This window comes from Ursus americanus, chromosome 5, assembly GCF_024610735.1.
Source record: "Ursus americanus isolate L20-20 chromosome 5, mUrsAme1.1.p, whole genome shotgun sequence".
In the NCBI taxonomy this organism is placed as follows: Eukaryota; Metazoa; Chordata; class Mammalia; order Carnivora; family Ursidae; genus Ursus; species Ursus americanus.
The window spans coordinates 24,465,070-24,481,973 of NC_142131.1; the positions used below are offsets into that span (position 1 = coordinate 24,465,070).

The window sequence follows — 16,904 nt, forward strand, 5'->3', positions numbered from 1 at the left end:
ACAGTTGAACTGATAATATTTCTTGGCTTAGCAAATCGTCCTGTAGCAAGTGAAGCTTTCTTTCGTTGACCAAAGATCCTCCCTCTGTGATTTAAAATTAGAGCCAACTGTCTTGAAATTGTTCATTGTCAACTGTATGCATGGAAGTTTTGAGATACCATTAAATGAGAAACCTGAGACACCTGTTGTCTGGGCTGTGCTGGTGAGGTCGGCCAACCCGTAGCAGAGGTAAACACAGTTTGGGTACTTAATGGAATACTTTAAAATCTATTTTACAGGCATGGTTTAATTTTAGGGGAAGAGTTTTTTAATTCAATATTCACAAGTGCCTGCATCCTTTTAGTTCTCTCTGAAGGAAAAAACAACATGGTGGAGCATAAGGCTCAAAATAGATGTATTCATTAGTCCTTGCTAAGGATCTGTGCATAGTCTGGGGTGCCACATTTTATGTCCCAATTTAAAAGTCACTCAAGTTCAAATTCTTTTCAGTTGCAAATATGTTCAGGATCCCTGGGGTGTTTGTGACTGCACCAGATGGCTGGCAAATATGCAGAGCTCTACCTAATCTAACTTTTTATCTCAAAATAATTGAGTTTCTCCTTTTCACGTAGACTTTAATGAAAAGCAAATTGTGTAAGAGGGCAAATGTTATTGACGCTTGTTTGGGTTTTGTTGGGTGATTTGATGTTAGTCTTGGTAAATATGGGAAGAAATTAGGGTCCTAAGATAAGTTTCCAGGTCTGCAGGTGCTACTCGGCTTGGTCAATAAATGAGTGGAAATGTATGTAACTTGTCCCAGTGGAACTTATAAGAGCCCACAAATTTCCAAAGCACACCAATTTTTCCGACGTGACTGAAATATTTCCTGACTGGTCTAGTCAATGTTATGCATTTCAGCAGTTCTCCAACTATTTTCCGTCAGCTCACGCACCACAAGCAACACAGAGTTTTGTGACACAGTGCAATGATATTCTGAAGTAACAGTTTGCGTCTTTCTTCCCAAATACTGAATGTGTTCACTGACACCCCGAGGGTTTCCTTTCTCCCCCAAGTGCTCAGACGCAGACACAAGTCACCTACGCAGAGCCTAAACAGAAAGCTACAATGCTCAACTCTTCAACAACTCTCTGGCCTGACAGGAGCTGAGAGCATCAGGTGAACGTTTGCAGGCAGGTTTACTGCTCGCCAGGGTTAGAAAAATGATGCAGGAGAATGCATCAAGGAAGCCAGGAAAACTCTGGTCTGGGCCTGAGCTGGCGCCGCCAATCTCCAGCGCTCAGCCCACTGCCTATCCATCCACCATCCGCGATGGTTTGCACCCCAAGACCCTGCCCAGCCCCCTACCCGACCCATCCACCACACAGGAGACGCGTATGCCTTGCAACGGAGGGAAAGCCCCTTCCCAGAGCAAGGAGGGCTCTACAGAATGGAATCCGAGGTGGAACACATGGCCCCTGCCACACTCTCTTTCTCAGGACACACACGTGGTGAAAAACCAACAAAAGCAGCCTATTAGCCATATACTCATAAGGGCAGCTCAGACTGTGACGGATCAAGTCACTGACAGCGAATGACATCTACCCTGGAATTCACGGAACACAGCACAAGTTTTGTTTTTTTTACAAGTTCAATCAAGGCGGTATTTTCTGTTTTTACATGATATATCCACCGAGGACACTCACCTCTGGCCTGAATCTCGTCTTTCTCCACCACCGGTCTCAGCTGTTCTCACGTTTCTGCTTCACGTGGTGTGGGCCATTACTTTTCCCAAGCTTCTAAGAGCGGCCTTCAGAACGCAGTGGCACCATCCCCCAGGTCCCAGGCAGGGTGTTAACTCACTGTGTCACATAGTGAAAAACTATCTTGACCCAACTTTACATTCTATTTCTCTGACCCTGACCTCAGGATCTGGTCCAGTCCATGGTCCCCCAGCTCCTGTTGGCATGTGTGGGCTAAGTCCCGTAGCTTCCCCAAAGTACAGTGGCTTTTCCTCCCTTAGGAGGCCTGGCACTTTCTGGCCAGGTTAGGCTGTGACTCAAGTCTAGCGATTGATCTGGTTGCCAGTAGCAAAGGTGGGCTTATACCCTAAACGGGGTGCTTGTCATCTCCCGAGGCAGAGGCCCGCGTGTCATCTTTAGAACAAGGGCAGAACACTAGCTTCTCGTGGGGAGTGGGTCACTTCTGCAGACACAGAGAATTTAGAGATCGAAGGTGCTCCAGTGCACCAACGACCCGTCTCAGGACACTTGCTTTCCGTGCGGCAGCCCAGACCTTGAGAGACAGACTTGTTGGGGGTGGGATTTCCACACTGAGTCTCCGCAGCTTTGCTCCTCTTCCAATTAAGTCCTGGGGCTGAGCCTTAGCTTTCCCAGCCTCACAGTAACAGAAGGTTGAGTTGCTTAACAAGCTTCCAAGGCTACCTGCTGACTCACACGTTGCCTTTAGGTGGTGATTAATCACCCTCAGCTTTGCTTTGTTTTTCGCTAATGAATCAGTGGCCACTACAACAGCCATCCCATTCCACAGCCTTTAGGATTATTATTTTTCCCCGAATCTTTGAGACTTTCGAGATATAGCACCCACAAGTGCACCTCCCTCACCAAAATCCGTAACAATTCATCGCCAGTGAGTCTTCACAATTGCAATACCTTAATCAGCCCGGGGCTCTCCAACCTTTCACCCTGGGAGAGGAGGTAGGGTTGCCAGCAGCCAGCAGCCCAGGATTCAGGTCCAATATTTCATCGTAGTGTCTGTTTCTGTGGATTAGTCCTGGCAGCAACTGTTTCAGGTCTGCTTCACCTAGAACCATCCAGATTCTCAGCTGCAGATTTGCATGCAGGAAGCTTCTAGAGCAGTGCTCTCAGAATAACATTGTGAGGGAGCAACAGAAGCACCTGGGGGAAATGCTGAACTGAAAGGCGTGGGCCGCAGAGGCCTAGGCCAACCCCCCAGGTACTTAGGAGTGGGGCTGGACTTTCCTGAATTACTACTTGTCCTGAATTAAGACAGAGGCAAGGTCTATGTGTCCCTGAGCTGACCAGTCCTTCGATGCAGGCTGCTCCAAACAGTCCCTTCGGCAGAGATCAACTCCAAGGGAGGGACTCAGATGTGAGTTTTCCACGGCCAACACGCCCAGCTGCTGGGAGAATGAGTGCCTCCCCGAATCAGGTTCTGTCCTCCCTGTCTGCTACCATTAGTACCAATCCCCACGCTTACTTACCCCCCGGGTTTCTGATTACAGGAATTGCCAAAGTCTTGCAAATCTTTTTATGTCAGCTCTCTCCTCTCAAGTCACGCTTTGGATTTGTTCCCCTAAGGCATGCTGGGGCCTAACCATAGGTTTGGAAAAACGAGAGACAGAAGTGTCCTGTCGGCCAGGAGGGAGGCAGCTTCACCTTTGCAGGTTTCCAGGTGAGCAGAACCAGCTTCCCAGACAAGAAAGGAGGGGCTCCTGTGCTGGCAAAGGAGGCCCCGTGGGGACCGCCATGCTCAGCATCATCCAAACGGGTACAAATGCTCCCTTTCCAAACCCCGTCGTGGTCTTCCTCCTTCCCAATCACAGACAAGCGATCCAGGGAGGCTTTCGGTTCAACTTCCTTAATCACCGGCCAAGCCTCCGGTCTTATTTTAGCTATGACGACCTGGTGGGAATAAAAGATAAATTGTTCTAAAATAATCCTGATCATCTGACCATGTCTTGAGCCAAAATTTTAAAATTCTAGCTCATATATTTTTTTTCTTTGTAGCCTTGCAGAGCACTTGGAAGCAGCCAGCCTGTATCACCTTTCCTGCTAGAAGGGATTCGGTGCCAGCACCGCAGTATCGTCAAGGGGCACGTCTGCACCATCATGGTTTACCAGAAACAGTCTGTCCAAAAGACGGTTTTCCTGACTTCCATATTAATTTACCTTTACATTTCATCTGATAGGTCAAATGACTGGTTTTCAAGGTTCTGATGTATGTTAGCCGTGGCAATACGGTATTTATGTTTTTAACAGCTCTTTCGTATGCATTCTGTTCTAACAAAAATGGAAAGCTATGGAATTACGCAAATAGCATCACAGAGTGATAATTCAAGAAATAAGCACTTTAAGTAAACAATTTCCCTATAAGCATTGAAGAGGAACTTAATTTTTTTCACATGTATACATTTTTTTTCAAGTGTTGAGAGCAGGGAAACTTTGTGAATTCAAAGTAAATTCTAAATTAGTATTGGTGACAACCTCATGATAATAGAGGACTACTACTGAGCAGAATGCTGGAGAAATGGGATTAAGGTTGGCAGAGATGCAAGAGAAACATGTTCAAGTAATTCAAGAATGGACTAAGAAGAGAGAATTAAAAGTGTGTGTGTGTGCTCACACCAAGATGCATTGATTTAATTCCATTTTTTAAAAAAATGACTATTTCGATTATTTTTATTTGTTAGAGTCATGTTTAAAATGTGTTCAGGCATCCGATGCCACACACCAAACTGCTTAACATCCTTTTGAACTAGCACTGACAACATCTTTGTCTTCAGAGACAAAATTTTTCTAAACAAGCAACTAGGGTTCTTCTAATATACAGGCAATAGCGCTGCTGATACTAAGTTTGTTGGGAAAAGGTGGTACTATTTTGAAATAGATCAGATCCTACAATTTTATGTGACTAAGTTGCTCCACAATTTAAAATAACTCTGTTCTTAGATAAGTAGTCCCTAGATAAAAGTTTAAGTTGTGATTTCATATTTAAACAAAAGAAACCTTTGGAAAGAATTAAATTGTGAACTGGCAAAATTTCTGGACAAAATGTTTTTAGCTAACAATGTATATGCAAAGATATGTAAGGCTTTAGAAATCACAGAAGAGTACCAGCATCCAAAGTTAATTGGTTATGACAATTTGTCAAATTGGAATAATAAATTGCCTTTTAAATAATAACAATCATAACTTGCCATATAAGAGGTCGGATGAAGACACTTTCAACCCCCAGGTAAAATTAATTTAAAATAGCCTAGACAAAATTTCAAGTGGGTTATCAAAAAGTGAAAATAAATAGAAAAGCATAGTTCCAAACAACTTCTAAGTATTGTTTAATTCTGCAAAGGCCCTAGACACGATAACGTATATTAACATTCTGATTAACATCTTAACATCTTAAAACTATGCTTAAAGGGGTGAAGAACAGATGTCACACACTTGCACACATTTTTATTCTTCTATTATTTGCATATGGCTCCGATGGCCAAAAAAAGAGCTGTCTTAGCAACCACACCAAGCCTTGGGGTACCCAGCTGACTGCATCGACTTTCTTCCTGAGCCAGGACGAGCTGTGTCGTGTGCAACATAAAATTTCAAATTGAGCATTGAGAGTACCTTTTCTGAAATGCTGTATGGCATGTGTCCCCTTCAACCATGTCTCTGTTTCTCCTCTCCTTTTGTCTCCCTTCTCCCCAGATCCCTATTTATTCCTAAAGCACAACCACTCCCCATCTCTTCACTTCCCTCCATGCTCTCATCTCGAACCCTGATCCACTGCACGAATGATTTCCCTAAACAAAGACACTTTGCTCTTTAACAGAATTCCACCGTGGGTAGTTAAGAACTTTTCTTTAACCCACTACCCAAGCAAATATCTATAGCCTATAGATAAATCTACCTAAAAGGTTCAAACAAGTGCACTCGTGCGATATTCCTGGGCCTCGAGGACAAAGGCTTGGAGGAAGGTTCTGCCCAGAGCTTCATCTGTCCTGAACTTATGATCTTTGTCTGCTTCTCCTCTTCCGTGTCCCAAATTGGCCTGCCCTGAATGCATCACATCTTTGTGTTAGGGATAGTATATCGACTATGGAGAAATACTTTGCAGCTATTATTAACACAGCTCCGTTCTTCTGGGAAAAGTCTGTATCCAGTCTGTTCAGAGTCCTGCAGGGCTAGACTCCGAGAGGCTTACTGTCCGCTTATTCTCATCTGCAAATGCACCCTCTGGGGAGGACTCAGGCAGGGGCTCTTCTCTCTGCGGCCATATTGGTCAATGATTTCCACAGACTGCCGTAGGCTTGTAAGAGGAGAACAATTTTCAGGTGGATGCTTCTTCAAAAACCTCCCCTCACTTCTAGCAAATCCTACGCTCTGTGACTGTACCTGTAGTACATTATTATGCATCCTCCTGGCTGCAAATCCCTGGCGTTTCTTGAATTAAACCTTTACACGAGCAGCACGCGTAGACAAAATCATTAAGTATAACGATGGGAAGAAACAAGGCCTGTGTCATCAAGAAAGATAGCTAGTAGGTATGACTTGGTGGAGAAAACAAAACAAGTCTATACATTTTCTTTTTTTTTTTTTTTCATGGAAAAAGGGCCAAAGCCCTTTTATCTGAATAAAGCCATTTTCAGACCAAAACTCTTTTCCACAGTTAACTCTGCTCACCATATTTAATTCAAATATATTATCTCAGCACCTCCTTAAAAATACTTAAGTTCTGCAAACTAAAACAATGAATCAAATTTGGCCCCTTTAACGTGATAACCGCCAAATTTAGCTTCTTCCACAAGCCAATTCTCAGATAGTTGCAACATTATCCTCAGGTTCTGATACATACAGTAAATTAAAAGCCCATTTAGTAACTTTATTTGACAGCTGAACTGTCTCTAAGCAGCCTCAGGCAAAGGATACAAATGGCTGGTTCTTTCACAGAGAGCCATAACTTACAAACAACTTTACAATGTTTAGTCTTGCATTCTCTGGTCTATAGGCTCTGCCATCAGTAATGTGTTTATCAGTGAAAATATTATGTAGGCCTCTTTGCCAAGGCACTAAAGATGGGCTCAGAATACAGTGTCCACGAACGTGCTATTAAAATGCAAAAGAATTATGTGAAAGTCACCTTTTCAAAAATAGTCATTTTACTTCTGACCTTTACAAGTGAATAATAGAGTTTCATTTGGAACATAATTGCATGACCTAAACCCTGTGCACTCTGCTCTTCACAAAACCCAAGATACTTCTTGATAAAATAAGCTGAAAGTTCCCAGTTTAAATAAGCAAACTGAGAAGTGTTTAAGGCTCTGTATTTGCTGATGCCTTTTAAAGTGCTCAGAGCATTAAATAGTGTTTATGGCAGCTTTGTCTTTTTTCCCTTCTGACAGATTTGGGTTTCCCGTTTTTGTGGCTCAGGGAACTGTCCCCCCAGCTCTCTCTCAGACCTGAGGCTTTCTAGGGCTCAGATGCTGGATCGTTCAGTTCCCAAATGGTTTCTGTCTGCCACCCTCTACCTCCTCATCTCCCACACCCTGGACGTTCTTGGCAACTGAGCAGAAGTCCATTTTCTTTAGATTTGCATATATATAAGGACACACACACACACACACACACACACACACACACACACGATTCTAGCTGAAATCCCGTCATTCACCTGGGACGGTTCAACGAATTCCAACATCCCCTATGCGTCACAGATCCCACCACACCCACTCATTTCCCTCAGGCCCCACATATACCCAAACTAACCATTGTTCCCATTCCTTCCAAAAATGCTCATTCCCACTTGTTCTCCCTATAAAAAAATCCCCCAAGGCCTTTTGAGATACATTTTTTTTTTTTTTTAGATTTTAAAGTAATCTCTACACCCACTGTGGGGCTTGAGACTTACGACCCCAAGATCAAGAGTTGCATGCTCTACTGAGCCAGCCAGGAGCCCCTCAAGATACATTTGAACATCACCTATTTCAACAGGTCTATTCTAACTCTTCCAAAAAGATTGAAAGACTTATCAGTTTTTTCCCTCTAATTCCCCATGTATATGATTCTGCACTGCTGTGATGGTGCTGTTGTGGTGCTTTATTATTATTATTTTTTAAATATATCTACCTTCCTGTTATAAGCTCCTGGACAGCAGGAGACAAAATGAATTATCTTTTGTGTCACATGCATCTTCATTGTGTGAAACTATCATTTTAATTGAAATGTCTATTACCTAGGCCTAAACTGGGAGGTAATCCTCCCAAATGATAGTGAGTAAGGGAGAAATATTTCCGCTTTGAGATCTGCAATGCCTGGAAAGAATGATTAGTGTATAAAGATATAAGATATATAAAGATAAAATATAAGTGCAATGAGAGATGCAGGAGCAAAACAAATAAATGGAATTAAGTATTTAAATAAACCATTTAAGTCCTACAAAGTTTGACTAATTTTGGACGCGTCTTTGGGATTTTATAATAGATACGATCCTTTTCCCAGAAAAAGCATCTGCTTGTGCACATGAACACATAAACACACACAGAGAGACAGACACACACACACACACAAACACACACACCCTTTTAAGATACTTTTCTTAAGAAATATTTTATTTCTATTTATTTAGAGAGAGAGTGTGTGTTTGCATGTGTATAGGGGAGGGGCAGAGGAGGAGGGAGGGGGAGAGAGAATCCACAAGCAGACTCCCTGCTGAGTGTAGAGCCCTAACAGGGGAGTAGGGGCTCGGTCTCAGGAGCCTGAGATCATGACCTGAGCTGAAACCTAGAGTTGGATGCTTAACCGACTGAGCCACCCAGGCGCCCCTCAGATAGTCTTAAAGGGTCTTTCCCCCTTGAAATCATCCATGGATTCCAGTGGTGAGCTTTTGTGCTAGTAACCTCAGCCCTCAGATCAGGAACATTGAGCCTCTGAAAATGGTGTGAGAGGGCAGAACCCCATAAGACAACAAACAAAGAGCGAGCTTTAGGAGAAAGTGGAAGAAAATCACGAGAAACGCAAGCACTGTCCCTTTGCTCAAAGAGCTTTTGCTTCCGTGTTTGTCTGAATTGCAAGTTGTATCTGTCTTACGATTACAACTAGCTGTTGAAAGAGTGTGGTTTTAATGCTATTGTTTTTGATTCCATATGAAACAAACAGATACCACTGATGAAAGGCCTCTATCCTTTTCACCTCTGGAGGTGAGAGCTGGGATCTTGAGGGGCAAGTCATTCTTGGGAGAAATGCAGAAGGCGGGGGGTTAGGCCTCAGGAAGGGACGAGGGTGATGGCTCTGAGAGAAAGGGATGGAGGTAAGCTTATTTCCACAATTTAAATTCAAGTTCAGAGAAGTGTTGCCATCCTCAAATCTTCTTAGTAGAAACAGGATTGAGTGGGAGCAAGCAAACAAGATGGAATATGGAAGAGAAGAGAAACACAAACTTAGCAAATGAGATTCAGAAAACTGTTAAAATTATGTGAAAGGCTTACCGTAAGAAACTACAACTTCGGGGAAGTATGACATGTTAGCAGTTAGAAATAAAAACATGCTGTGTCTACAGACTACGAGAACTACAGCAAGAGTAGAATGATTTGACTCTGTCGCCATAAGTCAGGAAGCCCCAGGGTCTCTTCTTGGTCCCATCTAGCTTGCCAGGAGACCTCATTTCTTCCTGGAGACTTCTGAGGATTCTGTTTTATTTTCCCCATCTAACAACATAAACAGTAACGGGATGTGATCATTTATCTTGCACCCACACTAGGCTGAATATTGAGCAGAGAGCTTTCCATAGACATGATTTCACTTCATCCTAACGTCTACTCCATGAGGCAGGTGCTATTACTACCCCAGTTTGTGGATGGAAAAGAAAAATGGAAGCTCAGAAAGCGTTAACTCTCTCAAGGTCGAACAGCTGATAAATGCAAGGATGAAAGGATTTCTTCTTCCAACACTCATTTTCCTGGAAGGCAGTTGAAGACCTTAATTAACCGATTAGCTAGTTAGACCAAGACAGGGAGTCTGGAGTGAAAAATGATTTTTCTAACACTATGGCAGACAAAGAAAGCATAGTCCAGCAACCAAAAGAAATTTCAAATTAACTCAGATTCTTTATTTGAGCAATGCTTCTTCAAATCTCATCTCTTCCCTCACTGATCCATAGTTTCCCTGGTCCTTTCTCCCACTAACCACCCTAAAAACCTCCTTCCCCCTCTAGCCTGTCTCTCTCTGTCCCTTTTTCTTCCCTCCTCTTGCCTAGACTTCTTATGTTCTCCCAGTTTTAAATCATAAAAGCCAACCATGCAGGACTTCTGTGCGACCAAGACAAACCAGCCCACACGCTAAAGCTCAGGCTCGCTCCCTACTGCCCCTGCTGCTGTCTTTGGAGAGTCGCCCCACTATACCACCAGCCAGCGGCTGTGCACAGGACACAGAAGAACTCTCCTCAAGAGAAAAAGGGAAAGAAAACCACGAGCAGGGCAAAGCCAAATCACTCTGCAGTTGGCAGAGAGAAGAAAAAATTTGAGAGTTCCCACGAGAGTCATTTTGGTTCAGTGACATTTATTTGTATTCTTTTTTTCCTTCAACTAACCTTGAATGTCATGAGATTTGGGTTTTCTTTATAGTCATAGGAAACCACTGATAAGGTTTGGTGAAGAAAGCTTAAGTCTATCCATATACATACAAGGTAGTCTGGCTGGAAGGTAAAGGATCAATTGAAGAAATGAAGGGTGAGAGATGGCAAAAGAGAATCTTCTTTCCCTTTTGCCCTCTTCGCCTAACCCCTGGAAGGAGTCTTTGCAAAGACTCATATACATCAGGGACTTGTTATGAAACAATGCATTAGAGTTGCATGGAGGGAGGAAGTCACTCCTAGCAAGAGAAATGTGTGTTTGATTCTACTCTGTTTGCAGTCATGGCTAAGACACTCACTTGGAACTGTCAGTCCTAGGTGGATGAGATTTCAGGGGTGCTAGCCAGTGCCTGGCACGTGGTCATCAATATTTACTCATTGTGTAAACAATTATCCATTGCAGGAACGCGTGCATGAATACATGGAGTTGGTGGTCCTGAGGAGGCAGGTGGAAACATAGACAGGGACATTTAAGTTATTACTGTTACCTGGGGCGCCTGGGTGGCTCAGTCGTTAAGTGTCTGCCTTCGAATCAGGGCGTGATCCTAGGGTCCTGGGACTGAGCCCTGCATCGAGCTCCCTGCTCTGCTGGGAGCCTGCTTCTTCCTCTCCCACTCCCCCTGCTTGTGTTCCCTTTCTCACTGGCCATCTCTCTCTCTGTCAAATCAATAAATAAAATCTTTAAAAAAAAAAAGTTATTACTGTTACTCGACTTCATCTATTCCAATAGGTTGATGGTTCCAGGAAAAGTGGAGTTTTGATTTAATAATTGCAAAAAAGTAAAAGAAACTCAAGTTTGAGGGGATGATAATGACATTGATGTAGGATGTTGGTTGCGCTTTAGGGCTAGAAGACTTTCTTATCTCTGTAATAACCTGCTACTCCCACATGTAGATGAAGAACTGAACTACTATCCTTTATTTATTCAACTCAGTATTATTGGTGATGACTTAGGAACTATAATAGGGATCACGCAGAGATGACAAAGAAGGAGCAAAATCATAAAGAACTCACAGCCCGGGGTGAACAGTATAATACGAGGTGACAGGTGCCATAATTAAGGTATAGACTGAGTCATAGTAGGCCAAGGTGGAAAGGAGCGTGTGAGATATGGTGGAGCACTCCGTCAGGGAAGGAAGGACTATTTTGTTACCGACATCGTTTAGAGTTGCCAGTGCGTGGTGACAATAAAAAGCAGCTGACCTCTAACCAGCTTTATTATCGTTTTTCAATTCTCCATAGAAAACGTATCCCCTTTTTGCTCGCTCCCAGGGCAGATTGCTCTCCTCCTCCCCCACCTCCCATCTTTAGTGTGGGTGACACTGATTCTCACTGCTGTGTGGGAAAGCGAAAGAAGAGACTGACTTTTTCTGGGGAAGCTACAGAAAGAATAACAAGGCCAGTGACATTAAACTGAATTTTGAAAACAACTAAGAGTTCACCCAGTTATCCAGAACTAAAGATGATAAAATATTAATTCCCTGCTGGATTTTGGAACCCACTGTTCTGTGTGGTGTGCCACTATTATTTACCAGTGTCACCTTCAGCCGTGATCAGCTAAGAAGGTGGTACCACTGCTGGGGCGTCGGGTGGTGCAGTTGATTGGGCGTCCGACTCTTGGTCTCAGCTGAGGTCACGATCTTGCGGTCGTGGGATTGAGCCTCGCATCTGGCTCTGCACTCAGCGTGGAGTCCGCTTGAGACCCTCCCTCTGCCCCTCTCCCCATGTTCTCTCTTTCTCTCTCTCACATGGATAAATCTAAAAAAAAAAAAAATCATTGCTATTCTTTAATATAACAAGTCAGTTATTTTGCTCACTCTGCTTTTCCCACTCTTGCGAATACTTAGTTTTGCTCCAGGAGGGGAAAGAAACCCTGTTTTCCATGCACGTGGATGCAGGTTAAGTTCTCTGCGAAGCTGACCCTGAGGCAGAGGTTCACGTGTGGTATTTATACTGGTATATATACGAGAAAGTGCCTGCAGAAAGGGGGAGAAAAAAGCAGGGTTAGTTGAGGGAGAAGACAAGCTGCGATGTGGGCCTAATAAACAGCTCCAGCGGATCCCGTAGGAAATTCTGGAGTTAAAATGGCCTTTCATTGCAAATGACTGAGCCTTTATGTACCAGACGTTGTTGGATGGGAGCCACCTCAGGAGAGATTGCCCTTGGGCAAGGCAGCAACGCTTACCTGTAGCCAATAGCAGCCCTGGAACGCTCCGTCCTTTCCCACCTTCTACCCCATCATTCTAGAGAAAAGGGCCATTTGCCCTCATTTAACCAACTCTTGGCTTCTTCAGCATTTGTTCCCAGTGAGAACCATGCTAGATAAGGAGCCAGGCAGGCTATCCCCCACTCCCTATGGCTCCTTTGTTTTAGAGATCTTAGTTGACTTAGATAGCTGACCTTTTGGACTGCTTGTTTGTTTTTCCCTTCCTGTGCTTTAAATTCCCTCTCCAATGTTTTAAAATTCACAAGTAAGAAGTGAGCTCTCAAAACCCTAAGCTTTGCTCCTCTACCTGCAAAAAAGCATTCCCCCATTCTCTCTATCCACAACCTCATGGTGTGCCCACAAGTGTGCCCTGTAATTCCAGAACTTATAAGTAATATATATATATATTTTAAGTTCCTGATGTAGGGCCCCTGGATGGCTCAGTTGGTTAAGCATTCGACTCTTGATTTCAGTTTAAGTCCTGCTCTCAAGGTCGTGAAATGGAACCCCACATCAGGCTCCATACTGGGTATGGAGCCTGCTTAAGAGATTCTCTCTTTCCCTCTCCCTCTACCCCTCACCCCATGCGTGTGCACTATCTCTCTCAAAAAAAAAAAAAAAAAAATTTCCTGATGGTTATTGCTAAGGGTGTCTCGCAATCATAACAAGACCACAAGGGGCGGTGGGGAGAGGGGGCCCCGGCCACAACATTGTTTATGGATAGGCTGAGACTGGCACAAAACACAAGATGTCAGTTCTTCCCAAGTTGACCTAGAGAGTCAGTGCAATCCCAGTCAAAATCCCAAGTTATTTCATGGATCTAGACAAACTAGTTCTAAAGTTTATATGGAGGGTGAAAGATCCAGAACAGCCAACGCAATATTGAAGGAGAACAAAGTTAGACTGATGTCGCCCCCCTTTACGCCTTACTATACAACTACAGTAATCAAGACAGTGCAGTGTTGGCAAGAGAATGGAAAGATAAGCCAATGAAACTAACTAGAGAGCCTGGAAATAGACATCTATAAATATGGTCAACTGACCTTTGATTAAGGCACAGAGGCAGTACAATAGTTCCCCCCTTTTCTGCTGGGGATACATTCCAAGACCCCAGTGGATGCCCAAAACCACAGAAAATACCAAACCCTGTACAGACTATGTTTTTTCCTGTACATACATACCTGTGATAAAGCTTAATTTATAAATTAGACAACAGTAAGAAATTAACAACAATAATGAATAATAAAATAGAACAATTATAACCATATACTGTAATAAAAGTTACGTGAATGTGGTCTCTCTCTCTAAATATCATACCGTACTTACTCATCTTCTTCCGGTGATAATGTGAGATGATAAAATGCCTTCATGATGCGATGAAATGAGGTGAATGACATAAGCGCTGTGATGTAGTGCTAAGCTTCTAATGACCTTCTGACATCAGAAGAAAGATCATCTGCTTCCAGCCTGCGTTGGACCACAGGTTGACTAAACCCACAGACTGTGAAACCATGGATATGGGGGAGGGGACTGCTATACAGTATGGCAAAGGTCGTTTCTTCAACAAATGGTGCTGGAACCACTGGACATGTAAAAAATGAATCAGACACAGACGTTACAGCCTTCTCGAAAATACACAAAATGGATCACAGTCCTAAATGTAAAATACAAAACCATAAACCTCCTAGTAGATCATATAGGAGAAAACCCAGATGACCTTCGGGATAGTAATGCCCTTTTAGCTACAACAGCAGAGACGTGATCTATGAAAGAAATAATTGCTAAGCTGGACTTCATTATAACTTAAAACTTTAGTCTGTGAAAGACAATGTTGAGAGAATGAGAAGACAAGCCACAGACTGGAAAAACAAGGGCTTTTATTAAAAATATGTAAGAACACTTACAACTCAATGAGAAGCCAAACAACCTGACTTAAAAATGGACCAAATTCCTTAACAGACTCCTCACCAAAGAGGATATACGGATGGCAAATAAGCATAACGATGGATATGTGTCACTACGTATTTGTTCAAATCCACAGAATATACAACAACAAGAGCAAACCCTAAAGTAAGCAACGGCCTTTTGGTGATAATCATGTGTCAGTGTGGGTTCATCCTTGTGAAAAAGGGACCATTCTGGTGAGTGATGATAATGCTGGAGGAGGCTACATACGTGTAAAAAATTAAGTCTGTTTAAAGCGTTTTGTTTTGTTTTGTTTCTTCAAGAACGATTGCAGCACATCGGCAGCTCTCTTGGCAGGGGAAGCACAGGGAGCAGGGCAGAGCACTTCCCCGTTTGCGACATCTAGTGGCTCTGCGTCTACATGACAGCCTCTCAGAGAAGGAAAATGTGGCAAAGCCGACAGTGGTTCTGCCTGGGTTCCACCAGTTCCTGAAGAAACACGAAAGCACTCCTAATTCCCCAGAAAAGTTCAGCAGTGTTCTGGGTTCACAGCCAAGTAGATTAAAATATAAGGTGCTTGTCTGTCCGCCGAGTATTTATTTGAATTTAGGAAAGCACACAAGCCAAAGGCACCAAAGCTAGAAAATAATAATGGTAGGGAAGAATAGAAAACCCGGTTCCCATCCTCAAGCTAATCCGTAGCACAAGAAAGGCCATTAAAGAGCCAGCTATCCTCCATAGCAGCATCTTACATCGTAGCGGGAGACACTATGCAGAATGGACCTGCAGGCTGAACGGCTGGTATCTTCATGCAGGCTGGCTCCCTAGGACTGGGAAACCGACCCGGTCTCTAATCGTTTCTGCACCCATGTTGACTTGGCTAGTTGGTATCCTCTTTGTGCTTTTGCATACGTTGTCTCCCTAAATTGAGATGCCACAACAACTCTAGAAAGTAGGTGTTTTACGTCCTTTTTTGGTAAGTGAGAACACAAAGTCTCAGAGAGTCTGTAACGTGCCCTAGTTACAGCCAGAAAGGAGCACTGCTGACAACTAAGTCCATGTCTCTTCAGCTTCAGGAGTCCATCATTCTTCTAGTCACATTCATCCAGATTATAGTTTTCATGAACTAATACTTTTTGTTTTTCCACCAGTATTTTCCACTTTTCTTGCCCCCCTCCCCTGTAACAAATATTCTGCATTTATTGCTTCAGGGGAGGGATGTGGGGAGACAGAAAGCTGTGAACGCCAGCAAATATTTGGGGGGTTGTATTCCAAAAGTCTAAGTTAGGAAGTTAGAGGAGTCAGGGCATAGATGAAGAGCCTAGGAAGAGTGCCAAGAATTGAGGTGGAGGGAACTGGATCTACTTCTTTTTCTCGCAGAAGCGGGATAAATTCGAGAGAAGACAGATATGCATTGGAAAGAGAGGCCCCAAGGGTTCTTCCCCAGCAGAGCCATCCTGATAAGAAGCACTCACTGTGGAAACGTCCATGACATCTCAGCTGGATGTACATGAGTATAAACCACCTGTCTGAGAGTCTCGCACCCTGTGGTAAGTTGGAAGCTGCTAGAACCATCCTGTCTGTAGAGGCCAAGGTCACAGAAACAAGGCACGTCCCAGACGACTGGGTTACACAGACACGCACGCAGCTGGGTTTACACACAGCCCTGGGAAGAGTGGGGAACCTAAATGGCCTGGGTTTAAGGGTTTACCCCCTGGAAGAACTGAAGGATAAAATAAACTTCATGTTGGATTACAGAGAAATAAAATTATATTTAATAGCCACCTTGTGTTAGCTTCCCAGGACTGCTATAATGAATTACCATAAAGTGGGTGGCTTGAAACAACAGAAAGGTATTCTCTCAGTTCTGGAGGCTAGAAGCACAAAATGATGGTGGCAGCAGGGCTATGCTCCCTCTATAAACTGTAGGGAAAACTCCCTTTTGGCCTCCTGTCAGCTGCTGGTGGTTACCAATCTACGGGAGGAAAAACAACGTTCCCTTTCCCCTTCTGGGTTCTTGGTGAGAGCCAGCTATGCTAAAAGACATCACACAGAAGTTACATAACATGTGTACATGAGAGATACCCAGGAAAGCTGAGTAACTTCCCCCAAATGGCCCAAGCCACCCCCTTAAATACCATCTCCAGCTCAAGACAAAAGAAGATGTTGGGGGAGGGCAGTTATGAGAGGTGACCAGGCAAAGCACAGTAAACAAAGGGAGCGTGGCTATGTGGATTTAAGCCCTTGCTTTCTCCACGGGCAAGAGTTTCTAGAGATTTGGTTATCCTCCTCTTCCTGGTACAGACAGGAAGACACTCTAGAAATGGAGATTGCCCTTGTAAATGTAAATGGCTCTTACAAAAGGATAACTTTGACTCAGACTTCAGAGCATTCCTGTGTCTGCTCTTTCTTAAAATTAATCAGCCTAAAACAATCC

At 43.6% G+C, this 16,904-nt stretch overlaps 1 long non-coding RNA gene across 2 annotated transcripts; it reads left to right on the plus strand.

Moving 5' to 3' along the window:
• Positions 1-2,946: 2,946 nt before the first annotated feature.
• On the plus strand, positions 2,947-6,894 carry LOC148110054 (uncharacterized). 2 transcript variants are annotated; one of them, XR_015724322.1, is made up of 3 exons: positions 2,947-3,168; positions 3,318-3,411; positions 3,747-6,894. It is a non-coding gene; the product is annotated as an uncharacterized LOC148110054 (long non-coding RNA). The 2 variants fall into 2 exon arrangements; XR_015724321.1 differs by having other exon boundaries at positions 2,947-3,108.
• The last annotated feature ends 10,010 nt before the right edge of the window (positions 6,895-16,904 follow it).